Source organism: Lycium ferocissimum, chromosome 10 (assembly GCF_029784015.1).
Source record: "Lycium ferocissimum isolate CSIRO_LF1 chromosome 10, AGI_CSIRO_Lferr_CH_V1, whole genome shotgun sequence".
Taxonomy (NCBI): Eukaryota; Viridiplantae; Streptophyta; class Magnoliopsida; order Solanales; family Solanaceae; genus Lycium; species Lycium ferocissimum.
In genome coordinates, this window is record NC_081351.1 from 53,971,138 (window position 1) to 53,976,262 (window position 5,125).

At 37.1% G+C, this 5,125-nt stretch overlaps 1 long non-coding RNA gene across 1 annotated transcript; it reads right to left on the minus strand.

The window, feature by feature from the left end:
• Window positions 1-3,188: 3,188 nt before the first annotated feature.
• On the minus strand, window positions 3,189-3,872 carry LOC132032389 (uncharacterized). The gene is made up of 2 exons (XR_009408437.1): window positions 3,634-3,872; window positions 3,189-3,542 (listed from the first exon to the last, which is right to left on the minus strand). It is a non-coding gene; the product is annotated as an uncharacterized LOC132032389 (long non-coding RNA).
• Window positions 3,873-5,125: the final 1,253 nt, after the last annotated feature.

Consider the following 5,125-nt stretch of genomic DNA (forward strand, 5'->3'; position numbering starts at 1 on the left):
AACAGTTATAAGTCAACTTATAAGCCAATCCAAACAGGCTCTTAATCTTTCCTTAAATAAACAGCATATTATAGCACATGCACACGGATTTTGAGGGAATACTCTGAAGCTTTTAATGAGTATCGAGTGAAGGTTTCACTTCCCATTCATAAGAGTGTAGAAAAGGGAAAAACAAAAAGGGTAGGTATTGTTAGTCTCAAACTTGAAGGCTATATCTTGCATCGGTTACAATCCCTTTTGGTGGTGCTTGCTTCTCCTTCTTCTTTCAAGTTTTGTGATGTGTGCGTATGGAGCTTTGTTTCTGTTGCCTACTACATCCACAGTTCCACAGTTGCCGAAGTGAACTGCATTTGAGATAATTCCCATTTTTAGATGAAATCTATGCAAAGTTAAATTTCGAGCCGTGAAAAGTCATTTTTTGGTTCTCAACTCTTCTTCCAAAGGGAAAACTATACAGCAGATGTTACCATTTTCAAAAACAAAAACTATTTAGCAGGATAATTGCCCAGATATGAATTTGTTTCCTGTTCTCATTTCTTGGATCTTGAAGCATTTTCGTTGAGACTGGCGGCTGATATATTTTTGCATGATTCTTTGTATTTTCATTTTTGGCCAAATACATATATAGCCCCTTAAACTTGACATTATTTTCCACTTTGGCACCCCAACTGAAGCTTGTTCCTATTAGACACTTGAACTATACTCAAATTGTGCCTATTAAACACATACAACTTACGTGGCACAATGCGTGTACCACACTTATTCTTGGAGCGTGAAAAGTTTAAAAATAAAATAAAAAAATCATCTTTTTCTCTCTCCTTCCTCCCTCACTCTCTCCACCTTCCAGTCAATATCGCAACTTTCTATATTGCACAGTCCGTCACGTAGAGAGAAGAGATGAAAATCAACAACTATTATCGGGTCATAGGAGAAGATGGCCAGGATGATCGGCGACCCTTCTCCAGCCACCATCTGGATCATCCTTCCTTCCACTCTAAAATACATATCTGACCTCAATTTTTCTTCAACCACGGTACCATCAAGTTCCACCAAATAGAGTCTCGCTGAAAAACGCGACTGACACCGGCAAACCCACCAAATAGAGTTTCAATCAAACTGTTTCACTTCATTCTTTCACTTCCTCCATCACTGCCTCGCCAACACCACCATTCCTCTCACCTTCCACTCATTTTCCACCATTGTTCACAGATTTGAAGCCCAAAGAATGTATATGACGATAAAATCATGTCTTTAAAAGCTAAGGGAATGGGATTTATTGGATGTTTGGGTATTGCCCCTTTGGGTTTATAGGGGATGCCGGGACATCTTTATTTTTTTTCTGTAAAAAAACCCCTTTTTTTTTCCTTTTAAACTAAGTCTTAACAATATTTCTAAGGGGGTTTCCCCCAATTTCTCTGTTTTCCGTAGCTTAATCGTAATTTTTGTACAAAGAAAAACATTTTGTTTCAGAACAAGAAGATTGAGAATTATCCGAGAAATAGTGACGAGGCTATGGCAGGAACAATATATTTATTTATTTTTCTTAAAAGCCACATGGCGTTTTTTCATTTGTTATATTTTCCATGTCTACGCATGTGAACTTCACGCATTATATCGTTTGTACGGGTTAGTCTTGAGGAGTTTAATAGGTACAGATTCTTGAACTTGGAGTGCCTAATAGGAACAAGCTTTAGTTAAAGTGTCTGGGTGGAAAATGGTGTCAAGTTTAAGGGGCCATTTATGTATTTGGCCTTCATATTTTTTTTCTGAGCTTTCCTACTGACTAAGGTCGAAAACTCTTTTATCTTGTTGCCAATTTCCTGCATACGACCATTCAAAACAGCTTTATTTGTAATATTGACTTCCTTAACTGCTATGCCTGCAGGGGCCTATGAAGGAGGATGTTCCAGCAGAGTTTTCTTCACCATCCCTATTTGGCAGGATGGTTGCTACAATCACCATTTTCTTGCACCTCCCTACGTGGACTACACCTTTTAAATTAATATTTGCCTTTTGTTGATTTTCTATTAGATTTCTCATACACTCAGATCTAAAATTATGGCAAAGGTTAGGGGAGAAGATCGTTAATAGTTTTCTTCACTTCTTTTTTCCATCTTCTGGTTCTTCTTCAGACTAATGGTTAATTTGACAAATTTGTTTGCATAGAATGTGTGTCTTGTGTGGGAATGTATGAATGGCCATGACGATTCTTGGTTTGACAAAGCCAAATCTGGTCCGGGAAGGTAGCTGGGAAAAATTGATATAGTAATATTTACAAACAAAAAAAGAGTGACCCTTCACGCCAAATATTACTGAAAAAAAATGAACGGAATCTTCTTCCAGTGTTTAAGATGGTATTTGAGCAATGCTTTTGTGGAGGTCAAAGAGCGTTAAGACGCCTCCATAAGAGAGAAAACCCAATACAATTAACTAGTGTTAGAGGGGTTCTTATCCTACACGAAGAATGAAAAATGCAGCATCGGCATAGTGTAAGTTTAGTTTCCAACAAAGTTACCTCGTTGTTCTCTTATACGGCAAAAGCATAAGTAAAAAATTCCTTGGCAAATGCAGCAATGTCAAAACATGAATAACAACGGGCTAAGAATTCATATTTCTCAAACAAAAATATCCATCCATTTCTTTTGTTTTTTCATTTCCTTTGGAAAGGCTGCGCTGTGAGCAGGTGATGCAAAGAAAGATGGGATCTTAATATTTTTAATTGGGCAGGTAAATTATGATTTCATCCAAACAACTTTTACAGTTTGTAGCTCACTATCGTTGTGTACTCATTGTATAACACAAATGTATAATTGATGTAAAACGTACATGCGAATTACGCAGTAAATATACTGATTAAATTTGTAAAAAGTAAAGATTAAAGTTATTTTTTGTTGTGTACTTTGCTGGGCTGGCTGTGTAGTAGGCCAGTTCATCGGTCAGAATGGATCGGATTTGTCACATTTCGAACTATAGTTTCGGTTTTCAGATTTTGTAAAATGCAATCCGAATTCGATCCAAATTAACCTCTGATTGGAGCAAATTTTTAATGTTTGGTTAGGGTAAACATTTCCGAGCAGATTGTACGCCTTATTAAAATGCTCTAGCACTGCTGCAACACGCCAACATCCCAATACCTAGTTCATAATCTTCATCAACCAATGTCTAATAAATTTTATTAGACAAAATCATCAACAAAATAAACTGAAATCTCAAACAAATGTCTAATAAACTGAAAGGCGACAGGCCAACGCCTAGTTCATAATTTTCATCAACCAATGTATAATCAAGTTCATTAAACAAAATCATCAACAAAATAAACTGAAATAATCAACAAAGCAAACAAAAAGGAAGACAAATATATCACAAATGAAATGGTCACTGTCGGCTTTATAAGAATAGTGATCATAATCTAGATAACCTTAAACCGGCGAGGCCATTCTTTCTTTTTGTATGCACCCATGAGAGCTTTCTCCGACCTTGTTCCAACAAATTCACAGAATGATAGACCCACCATTCCTTTCTCAAATCTCAAGTGAAGAGCCCTAGTTTTGAAAAAATATATTTTAAGTTCCATTATAGATCAAAAGAAGCGAAACGGCATATTTAAGAGCAGTTACAAGCATAATAACTCACATGAAACGATTTGAACTACCAGTGCAGTTTCTTATCCTTGAAACGAGTTGATCAGCCATCTGCTCAATCTCGAGAAGGAGCTTCAGAGCATGATAATTGACCCTGCACCTCAGCCTATTTATCTCTGGAGGAACATTATCATACTTGAATGATACGCAATTAGTTTATCAGGTCAATTAAAGGAGTATGGGAATCCAGTTACCCAAGTCGATCGACAAAAGGTTTTAGTGACATTATCTTCTGCTGAAGCGTACTTGGGGATGTTCTTGACTGTACGCCTGGCAAGCATTGTATAAGCTTTAGAAACACAAATGCAAAATGTAACACACTGTTGTAAATGATAGTGGGTATGCTAACAATATATCAATATCACAATACCAATAGTGGGTGTGCCAACAATATATCAATACAATAGTAGGTAGGCCAACAATATATCAATATCACAATACCAATAGTGGGTGTGCCAACAATATATCAATATCACAATACCAATAGCGGGTATGCCAACAACATATCCAAATCAAGATGAATAATAGAATCTAATATCTACCAACAACTCATGGCTTCAAGCTAATACAATAGAACAGTCAAGCACAACACAACGTTGTGGCTAGTCCCAACACACAATAGGGCCCAACCTAATGCAATATCCAACCCAACTTCATACCCGAAGGTTCACATGTTGTCTCCGACAATATAATCTAAATATATGCTTCTCTATACGAAGTCTCATCAAGGGTAAGCCATAACCTACCTAGATGTACCTGGATGGCCGAACCGCAACACCAACAACTCACTCCTTTGCCTTGACTTTTCGCTGAACCTTAGAACCAAAGTAGTCTAAGCATAATCAAATTCTATATTAGAAATCATGAAGAATGATACTAATATTGCCATAATTCAAATAGGTCAATTTCTAACCCTAGAAATTGGGGAAACGGGCCTACAAGGGCAAAACGGGAAGTTCAAAAGAAAAATACCAAATTAAGTACTAAGTCATCATAACCCAACCACTAATTGTTGATTTAATTCAAAGATTAGCCTAATTTCTGATTTCAAGCAAAATGGGTATAAACCCTAAGTCTTTGATTCCGAAATTCAACGCTAAAAGTGAAAGGTAAATGATTATAAGCTTAGATTTTTCAATATCTAACATAAACATCACCAATTTATCATTAATAAGCCTAGGGACAATGTTCTTCCAAAAACCTCTTTCAACTCCCATCACCATGGGTTTATTAAGGAAAAGGGAGAATCTAACATGATTATGGTTAAAAGAAGAGTGAGAAAAATAAGCATGGTTTACCTCCAAGGTTCTCCTCCAAATGTCCTTAAGAACAGCTCCCTCTAGCTCAAACATCGAAATGGGACATAATAAGGGTCTAAGGGCTTTTAACACTTTACTAATGTTACTAACTGCCCGTCACCCGCCTTAGCGGTACTGGGACCACCCGGTCAAGCTGCAAAACCGCACCGGCCGCCGGTAGGGTTA